This window comes from Cryptomeria japonica, chromosome 5 (genome assembly GCF_030272615.1).
Source record: "Cryptomeria japonica chromosome 5, Sugi_1.0, whole genome shotgun sequence".
In the NCBI taxonomy this organism is placed as follows: domain Eukaryota; kingdom Viridiplantae; phylum Streptophyta; class Pinopsida; order Cupressales; family Cupressaceae; genus Cryptomeria; species Cryptomeria japonica.
Genome location: NC_081409.1, coordinates 146,766,463 through 146,788,983, shown reverse-complemented (window position 1 = coordinate 146,788,983; position 22,521 = coordinate 146,766,463). Strand labels below are relative to the sequence as shown.

Genomic DNA, 22,521 nt, shown 5'->3' with positions numbered 1-22,521 from the left:
TCCACGCCCAAGAATGGGACACACATGGGCCTCGAGTAGACTCAAACCCAAGACATCCCATGTAGGAGGCTTGCAGCTAACTGCTGTGTTGTTGGGTCATCCCCTTAATATTATGAATTCTAATCTGTATTTATCTTATATTTATTACATGTTTCACTTATTCATTTTCAGTTCCAGGTAAGCTTTACAGTATATAGATGAGAACTGGTATTCTTTTTAAGTTTTTCTTATTGCTTAAATTCTTTATATATGCACTTTCAGCAGATATGTATGGGAAACAGGAATGATTTCATTCATCAATGAAGGATCTAATATCTCCAGATTTTGAAGCACAAGTATCACATTCACCACTACTGGCTAGGACAAGGCATCTCAGAATTCTTTGTTATAAGATCTCATGAAACCTGAGTTACATTCTTTATATTTTGCAGCATCATTATTGTGCTCATGCCAATGGAAGTGCTGATAAGTTGATTTTAGGACACTTGTTTTCTCATTAAACCATGGCTGCAGTGAACTTGTGAAAGTTATATTAATTTGTATCTGCTATATACATTGGCTTTTCGATATCCTTGTGCTTCCATTCCATTTAACTTTAAATTTAACTTTGTGTGTTTCAATTCTTTTTTTTTATATTTATTTTAAGATAATTGTTTTGTGGAGACTTGAATGGAATAGCAGGGATGGAAGATCCAAATGGTATATGGACAACTATATCTCAATTTATTGAGCATTTCCAGGTGAACGTATCCAGATCACATGAAAAGGCGCTGGCAACAAAAGGCCTTTGGCTCTTGCTAAGTCTAAAAAGGGTGTAAGAAATGCAATAGTTTGTCATCCATGATCAAATAGCTTTTCTCGTTACACTTCTGAAGTCCAAAACTACAGTTGTAAAGGTCAATATATGTTTAACATTTAGGGATTCTCTGTGGTGAGGAGTTAAGACAAAAAGTGTTGCTCGGATGATGCATATATCCTCTGCTTCAAATGCTAAGGTCTTAGTCTGTAGAAGATCAGATGAACCAGCAACTATGTAGGATCACATGGTGGTTTGGTAATAAATCAGGTTGGGATGAAGATATATATGATTGAGGGTGTTATTTTTAGTTTGTAGGAGCAACTGTAGCTCATATTCAAGCTTAAAAAAGTAATCAATGATTATATTAGTGGAGCATTACAAAATTTATGCAATAATTCACACACTGGTCACAATGATGTAGTTCCATAGACAATGATATGTTTTGGAACATATTTTTTATAATACATCTATCGGGTAATTTTTTTTATAGGAAATACTGCTATCATTGGATATCGTTTCATCAGTTTGAGATAAATGATACCCATAGACATCAGATTTAACTTTGTAGGTTTCAATTTTCTTTATTCTGTATATTAATTTTAAGATAGTTGTTTTCCAAAGACTCGAATGGAATAGCAGGGATGAAAGATCTAGATTCTAGACAGCATATGGGCAACTATAGTTTAATTTATTGAGCATTTCCAAATCCCAGGTAAACACATCCACATCAAGCGAAAAAGAGCTGATAACAAGAGGAATGCTGGATCTTGCTAAGTTTAGAAAGGATGTAAAAAATGCAATTGGTTCTCATTCAGAAGCAATGCCTTTGCTTGTTACACTAATCAATTTTGGAACTAGAGTTGTGAAGGTCAATGCAATTTAATTTTTTAACCTTGGGGATTCTGTGTGATGAAAAAGACTTAAAGAGTGAAAGCGTTGCTAGGAGGATGCATATCTCCTCTCCTTGGACTGCTAAGCTTCTGCCTCTATGCAGGATCACATGGTGGTTTTTGTTGCGTTGGGATGAAGATATTTGAATGAGGGTATTATTTATAGTTTGTGTGAGCAACTACATTTCAGATACAAGCATGAAGAAGTACTCAATGACCATCTTGTTGGAGTACTCTAAAATTTGTGCGATAATTTATACACTGGCCATAACGATACAGTTCTGAAGATGATGTGATTTGGATTATATTTTTTCTAAGCTATCTAGATGGCATATGGGTAACTATAGTTTAATTTAATGAGCATTTCCAAATTCTAGGTAAGCCTCTGCCTCTATGCAGGGTCACATGGTGGTTTTTGTTGCAGAGGAGGTTGGGATGAAGATATTTGAATGAGGGTATTATTCATAGTTTGTGTGAGCAACTACATTTCAGATACAAGCATGAAGAAGTACTCAATGACCATCTTGTTGGAGTACTCTAAAATTTGTGCGATAATTTATACACTGGCCATAACAATACAGTTCTGAAGATGATGTGATTTGGATTATATTTTTTCTAAGCTATCTAGATGGCATATGGGTAACTATAGTTTAATTTAATGAGCATTTCCAAATTCCAGGTAAACACATCCACATCAATTGAAAAAGAGCTGATAACAAGAGGAATGTTGGATCTTGCTAAGTTTCCTCTCCTTGGACTGCCAAGCTCTGGCTCTGCAGAGGCTCAAAAACTAGCAACAAAGGCAATCTATGCAGGATCACATGGTGGTTTTCGCTGCAGAGCAGGTTGGGATGAAGATATTTGACTGAGGGTATTATTATTCATAGTTTGTGTGAGCAACTACATTTCAGATACAAGCATGAAGTACTCAATGATAATCTTATTGGAGTACTCTAAAATTTGTGCGATAATTTATACACTGGCCATAACATTACAGTTCTGAAGATGATGTGATTTGGATTATATTTTTTCTAAGCTATCTAGATGGCATATTGGCAACTATAGTTTAATTTATTGAGCATTTCCAAATTCCAGGTAAACAAATACACATCAATTGAAAAAGAGTTGAACAAGAGGAATATTGGATCTTGCTAAGTTTAGCAAGGATGTAAAAAATGCAATAGGTTCTCATTCAGAAGCAAAACCTTTGCTTGTTACACTTCTCAATTTTGGAACTAGAGTTGCGAAGGTCAATGCAATTTTAACCTTGGGGATTCTGTGTGATGAGAAAGACTTAAAGACTGAAAGTGTTGCTAGGAGGATGCATATCTCCTCTCCTTGGACTGCTAAGTTCTGACTCTGCAGAGGCTCCGAAACTAGCAGCAAAGGCAATTTATGCAGGATCACATGGTGGTTTTTGTTGCAGAGCAGGTTGGATGAAAGATATTTGACTGAGGGTGTTATTCATAGTTTGTGTGAGCAGTTACATTTCAGATACAAGTATGAAGTACTCAATGACCATCTTATTGGAGTACTCTAAAAGTTGTGCAATAATTTATACACTGGCCATAACGATACAGTTCTGAAGATGATGTGATTTGGATTATATTTATTATTCATAGTTTTTGTGAGGCTCAGAAACCAGCAACAAAGGCAATCTATGTAGGATCACATGGTGGTTTTTGTTGCAGAGCAGGTTGGGATGAAAGATATTTGACTGAGGGTATTATTCATAGTTTGTGTGAGCAGCTACATTTCAGATACAAGTATGAAGAAGTACTCAATGACCATCTTATTGGAGTACTCTAAAAGTTGTGCGATAATTTATACACTGGCCGTAACGATAGAGTTCTGAAGATGATGTCATTTGGATTATATTTATTATTCATAGTTTGTGTGAGCAGCTACATTTCAGATACAAGCATGAAGAAGCACTCAATGACCATCTTATTGGAGTACTCTAAAATTTGTGTGATAATTTATACACTGGCCATAACGATACAGTTCTGAAGATGATGTGATTTGGATTATATTTATTATTCATAGTTTGTGTGAGCAGCTACATTTCAGATACTCAATGATAATCTTATGCATGAAGAAGCACTCAATGACCATCTTATTGGAGTACTCTAAAATTTGTGCGATAATTTATACACTGGCCATAACGATACAGTTCTGAAGATGATGTGATTTGGATTATATTTATTATTCATAGTTTGTGTGAGCAGCTACATTTCAGATACTCAATGATAATCTTATTGGAGTACTCTAAAATTTGTGTGATAATTTATACACTGGCCATAACGATATGGTTCTGAAGATGACGTGATTTGGATTATATTTTTTCTAAGCTATCTAGATGGCATATGGGCCACTATAGTTTAATTTATTGAGCATTTCGAAATTCCAGGTAAACACATACACATCAATTGAAAAAGAGTGGAACAGGAATGTTGGATCTTGCTAATTTAGAAAGGATGTAAAAAATGCAATAGGTTCTCATTCAGAAGCAAAACCTTTGCTTGTTACACTTTTCAATTTTGGAACTAGAGTTTCGAAGGTCAATGCAATTTTAACCTTGGGGATTCTGTGTGATGAGAAAGACTTAAGAATGAAAGGGTTGCTAGGAGGATGCATATCTCCTCTCCTTGGACTGCTAAGCTCTGACTCTGCAGAGGTTCCGAAACCAGCAACAAAGGCAATCTATGCAGGATCACATGGTGGTTTTTGTTGCAGAGCAGGTTGGGATGAAAGATATTTGACTGAGGGTGTTATTCATAGTTTGTCTGAGCAGCTATATTTTAGATACAAGCATGAAGAAGTTGAATACAATAGGTTCTCATTCACAAGCAATACCTTCTTTACACTTCTCAATTTTGGAACTAGAGATGCAAAGTTGAATGCAGCTTTAACCTTAGGTCTTCCGTGGTGAGAAAGATTTGAGTGAAAGTGTTGCTAGGAGGGATGCATACCTCCTCTCTTTGGACTGCTAAGCTCTGCTTCTGCAGAGGCTCCAAAACCAGCAACAGAGGCAATCTATGCAGGATCACATGGTGTTTTTTTGCAGAGCAGGTTGGGATGAAGATATTTATGACTGAGGGTATCATTTCTTTTTTGTGTGAGCAGCTACACCTCAGATATAGGCATGAAGAAGTAGTCAATGACCATCTTATTGGAGTATTACAAAACTTGTGCAATGATTCATACCATAATGATACATTTTTGGAGATGATGTGATTTGGATTATATTTTTCTAAGCTATCTATCAGGGGAAAATTTTATAGGAAATATTGCTATTTCTAGATACCATTTGGTAAGTTTGGAATAAATCATACCCAATGACATCAAGTTTAACTTCAGGTTTCAATTTTTTTTTTCTGTATATTTATTTTTAAGATAATTGTTTTGTAGAGATTTCAATGAAATACCAGGGATGGAAGATGCAGATTGTATATGGGCAACTACAACTCAATTTATTGAGCATTTGCAGGTAAACATATCGACATCAATTGAAAAAGAGATGGCAACAAAAGGACTGTTGGATCTGTTAAGTCTAGTAAGGATGTAAAAAGTGTGATAGGTTCTCATTCACAGTCAATAGCTTTGCTCATTACAATTCTCAAGTCTAGAACTACAGTTGCAAAGGTCATGCAGGTTTAACCTTATGAATTCTATGTAATGAGAAAGACTTAAGAGTGAAAGTGTTGCTAGGAGAGGACGCATGTATCCTTTGCTTGGACTGCTAAGGTGTGGGTCTGTAGAAGCTCAGAGACCAGCAGAAAAGGCAATCTATTCAAGATCACATGATGATTTAGTAGTAGAGCAGGTATGGATGAAGAAATTTATTACTGAGGGTGTCATTCTTAGTTTGTGGGAGCAGCTGCAGCTCAGGTACACGCATGAAAAAGGTGACTATCTTACCCGAGCATTACAAAATTTGTGCAATAATTCACACACTGTTCATAATGATGCAGTTTTAGAGATGTTTATGTGGTCTGGAACATATTTTCTGTATGGTTTGCAATTTGAATTTTGAGCACAGATTTAATGGGTGTGTCAGGACATTTTTGTGGCAGTCAAATTTGTTAGTTTTTAAGAATATACTTGGTGATGTGTATTGCAACATTTGGCTTTATAATAAGGCTATGAACTCATGGATGTTGGATGTGGTGCTCTGCCATAACTTTCTTAGCTGGTGATGGTGAGAGTATTTACAAGAAATTTAAAATAGGATGATCCTAGGAAAAAGAATTCCAGCTCCCTGTTACAGTTTCTCAGGACAGTATCCTAGATGACCTGTATAGGAAATTTCCTGGAGCAAACATTGGAAAATATATTCCCTAACAAATATGGAAGTAAGGAGTTGCTGCAAAATTTGATGCCTTTTTTAACGAGGCCACTCTATCCCCAAAAAGGAAAAGGTGTTTTGGATTTTAAGCTCAGGATTTGAATATTGTTGTTTTCATGTTTCTAATGTTTCATGGGACTCCAATGCATGCAAAATCAGACCAGTGGGCTCCTATGAGATTCCATGTGTAGTACTATTTTTGGAATGACCTTTAAGTAGACATTCGCAGTCTGAAAATCATTTCAATTCAATATTACATGTTTCATAACACTACCATGCTTAAAGCTAGTTATATAATATACAACTCAAAAGATTATTTTCTTAACAATTTAAACTATCTTTCACCTTTTAATTTGAATGAGCTATAAATGTGCCACTATATTTCTTTATTTTGGCCTGAAATCCTTAAGCTTCTAGAATGCAGTCAGCTTGTTACAGTTCACTCAGCATTTTTTGGTCCTATTTTGAATGCTCAATTGTTAGTAGAAGGGAGTGAAATCACAGTCTTGTGAAGATAGTTAGATCCCTTTCGAATCTTCAAATTCTGTTTGAAAACCTGAAATTCTCTGTTGATTGACTACACATTAATTTATGTTTGCCAATGAAAATCCATAAACTCTTAGACACACTCTTTGTTATGATCATGGTTTTTACTTTTTAGTAGTTTTAAAAACTCTTCAAGCACATTTGATATCTTTAAAGCAACATTAATTTTTTTGTTTTGAGTGGTGGAATTTTCTGAACTTGTCCATTAAATAAAATAAAGTTAATTGTTTATTGCTGTTGCAGGTGCTTTAGAGGAAGGTTTTGGCCACTACAACCATCAATGAATAATTTGTGATACTAGTTGTACTGAGGTTATTGATTCTAGTGCTTTACAACACCACCCTCTGAAACTTGTAGGTCCTGAAAATTAATCTTTGCACATGCAGAGGCATCCACTGCATGATAGGTACTTTTATCTAAACTAAAAAGTAATCCACTGCATGATAGGTACTTTTATCTAAACTAATAAGTGGAAGGAGAGCTATGGTAGATGCAAGTCTCATTCTATTTTGATCAGTCCAATATTTGGCCCTTCAAAACCGAGTTTATGTAAGGGCAACTTGCTCAAACCCTGCCTGATCATAATGAAAGAGCAGGATGGTATAAAATTGGGGGATGGGAATCTATAGTAGGTGCACTTGCGTGATTATTGACTCACATGCCATTTGATAATATGCTTGTTGAGACTATTCACCATTGTGATATTTTTGTTTTATAATGAATATGTTAGCTTCTGCAGATTTACTGGATGTAATGTCATCAGATGCTTTAGAAGCAGTTGCTATAATTGCTAGAGCAAAACAAGGTGTAACTTTCTGTTCTAGCTTTTTCTCCACGGCCAATACTTGCTGAATCATATTACAGCTTGGAGCCATTAGTAAAATGCTTGTCCACATGGACTTCCCTCACAATTGAAGTTTTTTCAAGGTTTGCTAGAGTCCAGACTGTAGTTCTTTGGGATTTAGTGGCAAGAACATTTAGATAATTTTGAAATTGAAGTTTCAGGCACTGCTTTTCTTATTTGTACTGCTAAAGCACACAAACAGAGAACATTTACTACACCAAAGGGATCTAGGTTTTTAATTCAACTTATTTGCTATCTGTGCACATACTCGAACAAGCAACAAAAATAAATGATCTAAGTATTCATAAGGTCAAAAATGTGTATGAAAGACAAGTTTGGACATCTTGAAGGAGATGCATGATTGAGCATCCATTATCTTAGGAGCAGTTACCCGATGGTGGCTATCAATAATTTCTTCTTATTATGGTGAAACCAAAGCTGCTTTTATGGAATCAGGTGAAATGGGAGTCTTAACTGAACAGCTGACAAACATTTCTTCAAATGCATTACAAAGTATGATTTTTGCTTCTACAAAACTTCTTTTCTTTCATTAGTGATTTACTGCAGTCTGTTATCTCTTGTTTCTTTGTGCTTGTTTTGCGTTCCTGTCATGTATGCTTTGTGTGTGCTTTTGACACTATTTTTGATTGAGGTTGCCCTTATTGTATTGTTGTTGAAGTGTTCTTTCTTTTCTCTTCTGTGTTAAGTTTACACCCACTTTGCATTCCTGATTTTTCGATTTTTTATTTCTTATTCTATACATCTGTTTTCAGTTTTAATTCTTATCATAAGTGTTTTTGTTGTTTAATGAATTTTATTTACATTCTATTAAGCTGTAGATTTTCTATGTTCTAGAAGATTTGTCAATGGAAAATATTGTTCTGACTTATGATATTGTGTTAAGATAATATTTTTGTTAGTTTCTGATGGAGGTGGAGGATGGTGGAGTCACATGGGTTAGCACAATTGTGTTAGCTATTCTGTTCCAAGATAGAGATGCTATTAGAGCTGGCGCTGTCATGTGTGTACTAACATCTCTTTCCAATTTACTGATGCTTGAGAACAAAGTGATTGATAGGTATTTTGCTGTTCATTGGCTAGCCTTGTGTGAAATGCCAATGCAAGAACACTTCCTGCAGTTGTAAATTCAGGAGCAGCTGGAGGTCTGATATCACTGCTTGGCTGTGTGGAATTGAATGTATCAACACTTGGGTGCATTATCTGAAGAATTTTCTTTTGTGTGCAATCTTGTATAAATCTATAACTTATTTATTTGAGCTTGAGCAGGTTAAGACTATGCCAGATCAATCAGGTGCAATTCCACTTGGTCTAGTTCTCTTGACTCAGATTGCAAAATCCAATAGTGCTAACAAATTGGCCATGGTCAAAGTGGGAGGTTTAGATGATTTAGCCAAATATCCATCCTTAGGTCCTCATGATTGTAGTAGAAGAGGCTGCAATAGGTGTATTTAAGAGTCCTAAATAGCAGTTTTGATCTCTGGCACTATGATTCTGCAAGAGGTACTCTCATTCAGATTAAAGCAGTTATTTAATAAATGCTCTTGTCAAGTTGGGAAGGTGCCATCCCCTGTGCAAGATTGACATGGTCAAAGCATGGGTGATTGATAATTTTCCCAAATTTTTCCTTGATGCACCAAATTCTCTATGTTATTTAATTGCAGAACTAAGCATACGGGGCCAAAATAGACTATTGCAAGGAAATACCCTAGAAAAGCTCTAATCTCTTGCTAACCTTCAACTTTCATCTAGTCAAGCCATTTAGTTGTTACTTGTATTTCTTGAATAGGTACTCTCATTCAGATTAAAGCAGTTATTTAGCCAAATATCCATCCTTGGGTCCTCAGGATTGTAGTAGAACAGGCTGCAATAGGTGTATTTAAGAGTCCTATATAGCAGTTCTGATCTCTGGCACGCATTCAGATTAAAGCAGTTATTTAATAAGTGCTCTTGTCATGTTGGGAAGGTGCAAGATTGACAAGGTCAAAGCTTGGGTGATTGATAATTTTCCCAAATTTTTCCTTGATGCACCAAATTCTCTATGTTATTTAATTGCAGAACTAAGCATACGGGCCCAAAATAGACTATTGCAAGGAAATACCCTAGAAAAGCTCTAATCTCTTGCTAACCTTCAACTTTCATCTAGTCAAGCCATTTAGTTGTTACTTGTATTTCTTGAATTGCCTTCCTGTTCTGTCTGTTACCTTGGAGTTGAACTACTTTCACATCCTATTTTAAGTGAGGTGTCCAACACTGCAAGCTGTAGTGCCACTTGTACAGCTGCAAGACTTGGAACTCAAAACTTACATCAGAAATCAATAAAGGCACTTGAAAGTGCTTCTGTGATGTGCAACAAATGCCACTCTAAATGCTGGTGGGGTAATTGAATTCTCAAAGGTTCTTTTACAAGTTGATCCACAACCATCACCTGCATTGTGAGAATCAGCTGCCTTTTTTTCTTTACTTCCCAGTACTGTTTAAAAGTGCCTCTTGCAATTCTTCTGACGTAGCTGATCAAGTAGTGAGCAGAGTGTTGTAGTATCTCTTTGTGCACTAATTATTATAGAGATAGATGATGCTTCAATTGCTTAGCTGATGGCGGTGCAGTGGAATCCCTTTTGTAGCTTTGAAGCTCCCACCAGTGTGAAGAATCAGCAGCCAGGCTACTTGAAGCATTGTTTAACAATATTAAAGTGCAAGATTTGACAGTATCAAAATAAGCTATTGCTCCTCTGTTAGAGTATCTTCACTATTCACCTGCAAGATCTGAATGCAATGTATTAAGATGGATTCCTGCTCCAAATATAACTGGTTCACACTCATTGCTCTTATATGGGTATACATAATTGGATGCAATGCCTTCCATAATGCTCAGATGGAGGATCTCTTTAGTTGGTACAAGCAAGCCTATATATAGACTCTAGACACGTTTCAGGCTTTCAGACCCATTTCAAAAGGATCTTTGTAAGTTATGTTTCATCCTCCTTTACCACTTACTGAAAATGCTATTTGTTTCATCCTCTTGGGATAACTTATTTCATTTCTTTATGCAATGATATTCTGCAGTAATCCAATGTAATATACCTTTAAGAGAGCTGGCTGATTGTCACTGACACAATCGCAGGTGACCCACCATGTATATGATTCACAAGGCTTTGACATGTAATGTATGTCCACTGAATGTTAGAATGTTAGATGATGCCATTTCTAGGTATTTTACCTGATTCTAGATTCTTTATGCCAAGAGGCGTCTATAGTTTCAGCAAACAGTCCGTGTACATTTTATTTTCCTAATTTAATTTGACAGTTGTTCACCTGTTGAAATAGCTGTGTAAACAAAACGTAATGGTTCAAGATTGGTTGAATATTCACCTGCAAGATCCGAATGCAACATATCAAGATAGATTCCTGCCTCAAATATAAATGGTTCACGCTCATTGCTCTTAAATGGATTTATATAATGGGATGCAGCACCTTCCATAATGCTCAGACTGAGGATCTCTTTAGCCCGTACAAGCAAGGCTATATACATAGGCATGTTTCAGGTTTTCAGACCCATTTCAAAAGGATCTGTGTAAGTTATGTTTCATCCTTCTTTACCACTTACTGAAAATGCTATTTGTTTCATCCTCTTAGGATAACTTCTTTCATTTCTTTATGCAATGATATTCTGCAGTAATCCATATCATATACCTCCAAGAAAGCTGGCTGATTGTCACTAACACGATCGCAGGTGACTTACCATGTATATGATTCTATAGTATTGTTCACACTTGCAGTTTTGTTTGATGCTGATAATTTCACATGTGTAGATTAATTTTGGAACCTGTCGTTGGTCTCTCTTTGTTATCCTTGACTGTCATGCACACAATTAATATACCATCATATACAGGAGTGGGGTGATAAACTGACCTTTTTCTTGTTGGTGTTAGAAATAAGCCACACCCGGACCAACGATGGACTGGTCCAAGAGGCCGGTAGATCAGTGGTAGAGCACTCCAGCAGCGTATGGAAGGTCCTAGGTTCGAGTCCTAGCTGGTCCATGTCTCAACATGGTATCAGAGCCATGTCCAGGCTAGGAGCCCCAAGCACACGAGAGGTGTGGCTTAAAGGGTGGTGTTGGTGTTGGAAATAAGCCATACCTGGACCGACGATGGACTGGTCCAAGAGGGGCCAGTAGCTCAGTGGTAGAGCACTCCAGCTACGATGGACTGGTCCAAGAGGGGCCAGTAACTCAGTGGTAGAGCACTCCAGCTACGATGGACTGGTCCAAGAGGGGCCAGTAGCTCAATGGTAGAGCACTCCAGCAGCGTATGGAAGGTCCTAGGTTTGAGTCCTAGCTGGTCCATGTTTCAACATTTCTCTCTTGGATCCAAGCTTAGTTTGAAAATGTTAAATGAGCAGAAAATATCCAAGTTGGAGGTTGAGAGCTTTAAATATCTAGAAGAGAATGTGCCTAAACTGGAGTGTGAAGAGATGGAAGAGGCTCTTGTACCACATCTTAATGGATCAGCAATACAACCTGGTAATCATTTGAATGTTTTTGCTGGATATGAAACAATTAATAATGTAAGTTTACAAGCCTATGACCTGAGTAGTTGATCAAAATTTTCAGCTAGAAATTTTCTTTTGTCTTAGTTGAATGCAGTGCAATTAAGTTATAAAGATTGCAATGGTTTATATGTTTTCCAGCAACTATAGAATGTGCAGCTTTATTCCTATGACTATCTCTGTTGAATATTTGACCATCCATTTATGTAAAATGATTTCTTTGAATTTAAATTAGGTTTGATATACTTTCACATGTAAGTAGAAATGTTTTTAATAACTTCTAAAAAATAAAGATGATGGTAATAATTATTAGTATCATTTAAGTAAAATTGAAATATATTTATGATGTAATTTAAAATATTTTTTTTATTATATAATATAGGTATAATCAAAGATATCTCTTGTTGTACTTTACATAAATTTCTCTAAAGATAGGTATGCTAGTAATATTATCAGTTATTGCTATTGAGCAGTGTCAATTTTATTTTGTTTCAGCTGTTAGTGTTCATGACTTCATTGACTTCATAACTTTAAATATGCATTTTATGATGGTTTTTGTGAGTTTTCTATTTTTCCATTTGATGGTTTGTCAGAATGATTTATTGTTTTTCTGGTTTTACTTTGCAGTTAAATCTTTTTGTTATTGGGTCACATTTCTCTACTGGTACTAATGCTGTGTTTGGAGATTTTTCAATAGGACTATGATCTTTCCACCACAACAAGAGTATCCTCAATCTGTACAATGCTACGTTTCATGACATTTGTGTTGTAAAGAAATCAACTAGTTATACATGAAATTTAACAAATTTTTAGTTAGGGAAATATTAATTGCTGGTTTGTCATGTGTTTACTTGTTGTAAAGGGCCAGCTACATTGCCTTGATATTTCTTTATCCACCTTTTCGTTCTTATGGCTTGCAATTTGAGTTTAAGCATGAATTTAATGTGTGTGAGGATATTTTTGTGACAGTCAAAATGGTATCTTAAGTAGCTTATAAGAGCATATAAGCTGCTGTACTGCAATATTTGGCTTCATAGTAAGGCCATTGTCCCATGGATTGGCTCTGTCATAAGTTTCTTATCTGGTAATGGTGTTCTTGAGAATTTTTATAAGAAATTAACAGTAAGATTATCCCAGGAAAAAGAAAATTCCAGCTCCTTAACACAGGGTTTTCAGGAAAAAGAAAGATGATCTGTAGCAAATTTCTAAGGAAATGTCAACTACATGGAAGCGAACATTGGCAAATATATTCCCTAAGAAACATGAGCAGCTGCTTCCCCCTTCCGTCCCTTTCCTTATCCAGCCCATTATCTTTTGTGGAGTTACTCTCTTTTATAAAAAAAAGTGGCATTTTAAGCTCCAGATCTGAAAATATCGATGTTTTCCTGTTTCCAATGTTTAATGGGACTCCAATTCGGGTAAAATTAGACCAGTAGCCCCCTAGCAATTGTGTCTGTACTTCTATTTTTGGAAGGACCTTTAAGTAGACATTCACACTCCTAAAATCATTTCTCTTCAAAATTACATGGTTCACAACACTACAGTACATAAAGCTCGTTGTATAATTGACAAGTCAAAAGACTGTTTGCTTAACAATTTACAACTTTGTGATCTGGTGATGTTGTTCTTGAGAACATTTACAAGAAATTAACAGTAAGATGATCCCAGAAAAAAAGAAAATCCCAGCTCCCTGTTTTAGTTTTTAAGGACCGTCTCCTAGATGATCTGTAGCAAACTTCTCAGGAAAAGTCAAATACATGGAAGCAAACATTCGCAAATATTTCCTAAATAAACATGAGCAGTTGCTTCTCTCTTCCATCCCTTTCCTTATCCAGGCTCTCTGTTTCATGGAGCTTTTCTCTGCCGTTAAAAAAGTGTTTACATTTTTAATCTCAAGAGCTCTAAGATTGATGTTTTTTTCTAATGTTTCATGGGACTCCAATGCAGGAAAAATCAGACCAGTAGCCCCTTACAGGATTGTGTCTGTACTTCTATTTTTGGAAGTACCTTTCACTGCAGTGCATAAAGCTAGTTGTGTAATTGACAGGTTAAAAGATTGTTCACTTATCAATTTAATCTGATTCTCACCTTTTATATTCAATGAGCTATAAATGTGCCATTATATTTATTTATAATGGCCCTCAAGTCCATAAGTTTTTAGAATGCAGTCAGCTCATGACAGTTTATGATATTGAACATTGATTTATTTGGTTCTTGAAAATTCTTATGTTGCAACTCAAAGCCTTTCTTCAGAAGGGAAATAGAGTTTTGTGTTGGCCTTTCGTATGCCTCCCAAGGGTCAGAAATTGCAAATATCTCGTAATACCAAGAACACTTTTGGAGAAGTAAGTTGCCTATTGTATTCTATTATATCTGAATTTGTCCAACCTGTTTTTGTTGAAGATAATCTCAAAGCATATGTAGCTTTTTAGATTCTCACAGCTATATTTTACACTTTCAGGGTACTTTGGAGGAAGTAAAAATTCATGTAAAGTTCTGATGCTTGGAAAAATCAATGGATAGTATATAGTTTTTCCTAATGCTAACTGTGACAGTACATCTTAAACAATTTAAAATATAATCAGTGGTCTAGCAGGTGATGCTTGGAAAAGTCAATGGATACTATATAGTTGTTCCTAATGCTAACCGTGATGGTACATCTCAAACAATTAAAATACAATTTCAGTGGTCTAACAGGTGATGTCATTCATGAACATTGGTTTATTTGGTTGGTAAAAATGCACAAGTTGTAACTGATAATATTTCTTGAGAATGGAAGCAGAATAGTGTGTGGGACTTGGATATGCCTCCGAGGGCTCAGAAATTGCAAATAAGCTTAATGACCAAGAACTCCTTTGTAAAAGTAAGTTGTGTATTGTATCATATCTAGATTTGTCTCATCCCGGCTTCCTTGAAATTAGTCTAGAGTATTTGTATCTACTTAGCTTCCGACTGCAATATTTTATGGTACCTTTCTTGGTAAACATTTTAACGAGCTGTCAACTTTGTTCTGAAAATAGAAGTTGTCTATATGAAGCACCAATCCCTTATGCAAATTGACACTCGGTGTGGTCCTGCACAGGCAAAATGGGTATTTGGAACCTAAACCTTTTAAATTTTACTTAGATGGTGGTTTGGTGGTAGAGCAGGTTGGGATACATATATCTATGACTAAGGCTGTTATTCCTAGTTTGTAGGAGTAGCTGCAGCTCAGGTTCAAGCATGAAAAAGTGGTCAATGACCATCTTACCAGAGCATTACAAGATTTGTGCATTGTATCATATCTAGATTTGTCTCATCCGGGCTTCCTTGAAATTAGTCTAGAGTATTTGTATCTACTTAGCTTCCGACTGCAATATTTTATGGTACCTTTCTTGGTAAACATTTTAACAAGCTGTCAACTTTGTTCTGAAAATAGAAGTTGTCTATATGAAGCACCAATCCCTTATGCAAATTGACACTCGGTGTGGTCCTGCACAGGCAAAATGGGTATTTGGAACCTTAACCTTTTAAATTTTACTTAGATGGTGGTTTGGTGGTAGAGCAGGTTGGGATACATATATCTATGACTAAGGCTGTTATTCCTAGTTTGTAGGAGTAGCTGCAGCTCAGGTTCAAGCATGAAAAAGTGGTCAATGACCATCTTACCAGAGCATTACAAGATTTGTGCAATAATTCACAGTGGCAATAATGATGCAGTTTGAGAGATGTTGATGTAGCCATTTGGTTGGCTTCAGATAAAGGATACTCAAAGACATCAAATTTAACTTTGCAGATTTGAATTTCCTTTTCTGAATATTTATAATAAAATAACTATTTTCTAGAGACTTGAATGGACTAATAGCGATGGAAGATCCAGATAGTATATGGGCAACTATAGCTCTATTTATTGAGCATTTCCAAGTAAAAACATCCACAACAAATGAGAAAGAGCTGGCAACAGAAGGACTTTTGGATCTTGCTAAGTCTAGAATGGATGTAAAAAATGCAGTAGGTTTTCTCATTACACTTCTCAAGTCTAGAATTACAGTTGCGAAGGTCAATATAGGTTTAAAATTTTAACCTTAAGGATTCTATGTGATGAGAAAAGAGTTAAGAATGAAAGTGTTGCTAGGAGGATGATTGCATCCTTTGCTTGGACTGATACGGTCTGGGTCTGCAGAAGCTTAGAAACCAGCATCAAAGGCAATCTAATCGGGATCACATGGTGATATTGTAACAGAACAGTTTGGGATGAAGATATTTATTACTGAGGGTGTTAGTTTTTGTTTGTGGGAGTGGTTGCAACTCAAATACGAGCATGAAAAAGTAGTCAATATATCTTACCTGAGCATTACGAAATTTGTGCAATAATTCACACAGTGGCTATATGATACAGTTTCAGAGGCAATGATGTGATCTGGAATATATTTTCTATATGGTTTTAATACCTTTTCTTGTTACACTTCTCAAGCCTGGAACTATAATTGCAAATGTTAATGCAGCTTTAACCTTATGGATCCTATGTGATTAGAAAGAATTAAGAGTGAAAGTGTTGCTACGAGGATGCATACCTTCTCCACTTGGAATACTGAGGTCTGGGTCTGTAGAGGCTCAAAAACCAGTATCAAAGGCAATTTATGCAGGATCACACATTGGTTTGGTAGCAGAGTAGGTTGGGGTGAAGATATTTATGACTAAGGTGTTATTAGTTGTTTGTGGGAGCAGGTGCGGCTCAGTAACAATCATGAAAAAGTAGTCTATGTCCATCTTAACAGAGAATTACAAAATTACTGCAATAATTCACATACTAGCCATAACAATGCGATTGTAAAGACTCAGATGTGATTGGGAACATACTATTTTTAATTTATCTATCAGAAGAAACTTTAAAGGAAATACTACTATTAATTGATACAGTTTCAGATAAATGATACTGAAAGACATCAAATTTAACTTTACAGGTTTCAATTTTCTTTTCTTGTATATTTATTTTAACATAATTGTTTTCCAGAGACTTCAATGAAATAGTAGGGATGGAAGATCCAGATGGTATGTAGGCAAATATAGCTCAATTTATTGAACATATCCAGGTAAAAACATGCACATCAATCGAAAATAGCTGGCAACAAAAGGGTTGTTGGATCTTGCTAAGACTAAAGGAATGTAAATAATGCAATAGGTTGTATTTCACAACCAAAGCTTTTGTTCATTACACTTTGCAAGTTTGGAACTGCAGTTGCAAAGGTCAATGCGGCTTCAACTTTTGGGATTTGTGTTATGAGGACTTAAGAGTGAAAGTGTTGCTAGGAGGATGCATGCATACTTTCTTTGCTTGGATTATTATAGTCTTGATCTGCAGAAGCTCAAAAACCAGCAACAAAGGCACTCTATGCAGAATCACATGGTGGTTTTTATGAGGACTTAAGAGTGAAAGTGTTGCTAGGAGGATGCATGCATACCTCCTTTGCTTGGATTATTACAGTTTTGATCTGCAGAAGCTCAAAAACTAGCAACAAAGGCATTCTATGCAGAATCACATGGTGGTTTGTTGGTATAGCAGGTGGGGATGAAGATATTTTTAATTGAGGTCGTTATTCCTTTTTATGTCGATATGAATCTACAGTGACATGAGCTCCCTATGGAGGTCAGCAAGAATCCGTGAAAGAAAAACAAAATGCAAGGATAAGCATCAAATTTGAAAACGCAGTTTCAAAGGTCCTTATCTGCCAATTTTCTTTCCTCATTTGGTTTGGATTTTACTCTATTTAACAGGTCAGACCCCGTTGAAAATAGCAACAAGTGATTACTGGAAGAAAAGCTGTGATAGCGAATAATATAATAATTTGTGATATTTTTTTAACGGAGAAATAAAATAATTTTTTGGATAATGAAAAAGTAGTCAATGACCATGTTGGATCGTTACAAAATTTGTGCAATAATTCATGCACTGGCCATAATGATGCAGTTTGGAAGATGTTGATGTGATCTGGAGTATATTTTTTATAATTTATTTATCAGGGGAAAATTTTATAGGAAATAATGTTATTATTGGATACCATTTTGTCAATCTGAGATAAATGATATCCAAAGACATCAAATTTACCTTTCCAAGTTCCAATTTTATACTCCTGTATATTTATTTTTAGATAATTGTTTTCTAGAGACTTAAATGAAATACCAGGGATGGACAATCTAGATTGTATATGGGCAACTATAGCTCAATTTATTGAGCATTTCCAGGTTAACACATACACATCAATAGACAAAAAAGTTGGCAACAAAATGACTATTGAATCTTGACAAGTCATACCTTTGCTTGTTAGACTTCTCGAGTCTTCAACTACAATTGCAAAGGTAAATGCAATTTTAACCTTAGGGATCATTTGTGATGAGAAATACTTAAGAGTGAAAGTGTTGCTAGGAGAATGGATGCCTCCTCTGCTTGTGTTGCTAAGGTCTTGGTATGTAGAAGCTCAAAAATGAGCAGCAAAGGCAATATATGTAGGATCACATGGTTATTTTGTAGCAGAGTAGGTTGGGTTGAGGATGCTATTCCTAGTTTATGGGAGTAGCTGCAGCTGAGGTACAAGCATGAAAAAGTTGTAAATGACCATCTTACTGGAGCATTACAAAATTTGTGCAATAATTAACAAATTGGCAGTAGTGATACAGTTACAAAGACATTGATGTAACTTGGAACATTTTTTGTAATATATATTTTAGGGCAAATTTTTATCGTAAATGTTGCTATTACTGGATAGCATTAGGTCAATATGAGATAAATGATATCCAAAGACATCAAATTTGATTTTGCAGGTTTGATTTTGTTTTTACTGTATACTTAATTTAAGATAATAATTTTCTAGAGACTTGAATGGTATAGCAGGGATGGAAGATCTAGTTGGTATATGGACAAGTATAGCTCTAGTTGTTAAGCATTTCCATGTAAACACATCCACATCAAATGAGAAAGAGCTGGTGCAAAAGGACTATTGGATCTTGCTATGTCTATAAAGGATATAAAAAATGCAATAGGTTCTCACTCACAAGCAAATACCTTGGCTTGTTACATTTCTTAAGTTCACAATATAATTGCAAAGGTCAATGCAGCTTTAACCTTTGTGATTCTGTATGACGAGAATGAGTTAAGAGTGAAAGTGTTGCTAAGAGGATGCAAATCTTCTCTGCTTGGATTCGTAAGATATGGGTCTGCAGAAGCTCAAAAAACGGTGGCAGAGGCAATCTATATAGGATCACATGGTTGTTTGATAGCAGTGCAGGTTAAGATAAGATATTTTATGATTGAGGTTGTTATTCCTAGTTTGAGAGCATTAAAAGATTGTTATTCCTAGATTGAGGTTGTAGCTCAGGTACAAGCATGAAAAGATTGTGAATGATTATCTTATTGGAGCATTACAAAATTTCTGCAATAATTCAGACACTAGTCATACTGATGCAGTTTCCAAAGATGTTGATATGATTTGAAGCATAATTTAATTTTTCTATCAGGGGAATTTACTATACGAAATACCACTATTAGTGGATACCATTTGGTTAGTTTGAGATAAATTATACCCAAAGATATTAAATTTAACTTTACAGGTTTCAATTTACTTTTTCTGTATATTTATATCAAGATAATTGTTTTCTAGAGACTTGAATGGAATAGCAGGGATGAAAGATCCGGATGGTATATAGGTAACTATATCTTAACTTGTTGAGCATGTGCAGGTAAACAAATCTAGATCAATTGAAAAAGAATTGTCAACAAAAGGATTGTTGGAACTTGCAGTTTAATCTTAGGGTTTTTTGTGAAGAGAGACTTAAGAGTGAAAGTGTTGCTAGGAGGATACATACCTCATTTGCTCAGACTGCTAAGGTCTAATTCGGCAGAAGCTCATATACTAGCAGCAAAGCAATCTATGCAGGATAACCACATGGTTATTTTGTAGCTGAGCAGGTTGGGATTAAGATATTTATGATTGATGGTATTATTCCTAGTTTGTGGGAGCAGCTTCAACTCAGGTAGAAGCTTTAAAAACTAGTCAATGACCATCTTATCCGAGCATTACAAAATTTGTGCAATAATTGACACACTGTCAAAACTGATGCAGTTTGAGAGATGTTAATCTGATTTGGAACATAGTTTTTTATAATTTATCTATCAAAGGTCAGAGATGAGTACTACCCAAAGACATCAAATTTAACTTTGCAGGTCTCAATTTTCTTCTCTAAATTTATTATCTAGATGGTACATTGGCAATTATAGCTCAATTTATTGAGAATTTCTAGGTAAACACATTCATGTGAATTGAAAAAGAGCTAGCAACAATAGGATTCTTGGATCTTACAATGTCTAGAAAGGATGTAAATAATGCAACAGGTTCTCATTCACAAGCAATACTTTTTCTCATTACAATTCTCAAGTCTAGAGCTACAATTGCAAAGGTCAATGCAGGTTTAAGTTTTTAACTTTAGGGATTTTTGGTGATGAGAAATAACTTAAGAGTGAAAGTGTTGCTAGAAGGTTGCATTTGTCCTTTGCTTGGACTACAGAGGTCTTTGTTTACAAAGCTCAGAAACTAGCAGCAATGGCAATCTGTGCAGGAACACGTTGTGGTTTGGGAGCAGAGAAGGTTGGGATGAAGACATTTATGACTGAGGGTGTTATTCTTAGTTTGTGGGAGTAGATTCAGCTGAGATACAAGCATGGAAAAGTAATCAATGACCATCTTACTAGAGCATTACAAAATTTGTGCAATTATTCACACTGGCCATAATGATGCAGTTCCGAAGACGTTGACTTGATTTGGAACACATTTTTTATAATTTATCTATGAGAGTAAAATTTTATAATAAGTACTGCTATTATTGTATACCATTTGGTCAGTTTGAAATAAATGATACCTAACTTTGTAGGTTTCAATTTTTTATTTTTTTGTATATTTATTTTAAGCATTGTTTTCTATAGACTTGGATTGAATAGCAGGGATGGAGGATCCAGATGGTATATGGGCACCTACAGTTCAATTTATTGAGCATATCTAGGTAAACACATCCACATGAATTGGAAAACAGCTGGAAACAAAAGGACTGTTGAATCTTGATAAGTCTAGAAAGGATGTCAAAAATGCAATAGATTATCATTCTCAAGTCTAGAACTACAGTTGCAAAGGTCAATGCAGCTTTAACCTTCGGGATTCTGTGTGATGAGAAAGACTTAAGATTGAAAGTGTTGCTAGGAGGATTGATACCTCAGAAGCCAGGAGCAAAGGCAATCTATTGAAGATCACATAGTGGTTTTGCAGAGCAGAGCAGGTTGGCATGAAGATATTTATGTTTGAGGGTGTTATTCTTAGTTTGTGGGAGCAGCTGCACCTTAGGCACAAGCATGAAACAGTAGTCAATGACCTTCATACTGCAGAATTTGTGGAATAATTCACATAGTAATGCTGATGCAATCCTTATCTACCTGTTGGTTTTGTTATTGTAGATGCAAAGAATTCGTTGGTTTGATTAGTAACTATCATGGATTGTGAGGCGAAAGATGCTATACACTTATTAAGAAGCCAATGTTCTGCTGATACAAATCTTTGGCATTCACCTAGGGGAGAAGAGGTGATCTGAATTTTGATCTCTTTCAATGGCTTATCTACAAGAATATTCTGTGTCTTTGCAGTCTATATTAACAGTAGTATTTAATGAAAGCATGAGAACAATTACAATAGCAGGTGGAATATCTGCACTTGTCCAGCTACTTGATACTCTTCAGAAAAGGGAAATAGAATCGTACAATTATTCTTCGAAATTTATGCTCACAGTGAAGAAATTCATGTTTGATTCATGTTTGTGTTGAAAGCACAAATGTTGTTCCAGCACTCCTGTGGTTGTTGAGAAATGCTAGTTCTGAAGGACAGGAAATTATTGTGAATACACTTGAGCATCTTACTAGGGATGCATATGCTCCTATTAAGAACCAGATGTTGGCTTTACTTGGGGAAATCAGCTAAAACTAAGTTTGTGTTTGTAGCTACCACTTAGATTCTGTCTGTAATGCTTCATATAAATTGTAGCTTTTCTATCTATTTATTAAGATCGGAATGTGTATACGATTTGTGGTATTGGGCATTCCTCTGCTTTTGATTAATGGGAATACCACATCCTTTGGTGAATATACTACTGGAAGGACAATTATGTGCGTTTATGAGATTGAAGATTGGTTTATCTGATTGGTGGAAATGGATAGTTTGTGATTTACAATGTTTATGCATAATAGGAATAGAGTTTTGTTTTGGCCTTTGATATGCCTCTGAAGGTTCAAATACTGCAAATATCTTGTAAGACCAAGAACACCTTTTGAAAAGTAAGTTTCCTATTGTATTCTATTATACCAAAATTTGTGGCAACCTAGTTTGGTTGAAGATAATCTAAAAGCATTTGTAGCTACTTAGATTCTCACAGCTACATTTTATACTTTCAGGGTACTTTGGGGAAAGTAAAGATTTCAAGGTATTGTGCATTATCTTTTGCATGGTTTGCAATT

General features: G+C 35.5%; 1 long non-coding RNA gene across 6 annotated transcripts in view; it reads left to right on the top strand.

Moving 5' to 3' along the window:
- LOC131067615 (uncharacterized) overlaps window positions 1–22,521 on the top strand; it is a 65,089-nt gene that overhangs the window by 1,988 nt on the left and 40,580 nt on the right. For 2 of the 6 annotated variants that reach the window (XR_009111851.2, XR_009111848.2), the window contains exons 2-5: window positions 265–5,597; window positions 6,827–11,019; window positions 11,122–11,178; window positions 11,378–11,970. This is a non-coding gene — a long non-coding RNA (uncharacterized LOC131067615). Of the gene's footprint in view, window positions 1–261; window positions 5,598–6,826; window positions 11,020–11,121; window positions 11,179–11,377; window positions 12,076–22,521 lie in introns of those variants that run through there. The other 4 variants (XR_009372556.1, XR_009372557.1, XR_009372555.1 and 1 more) reach the window with 4 other exon arrangements.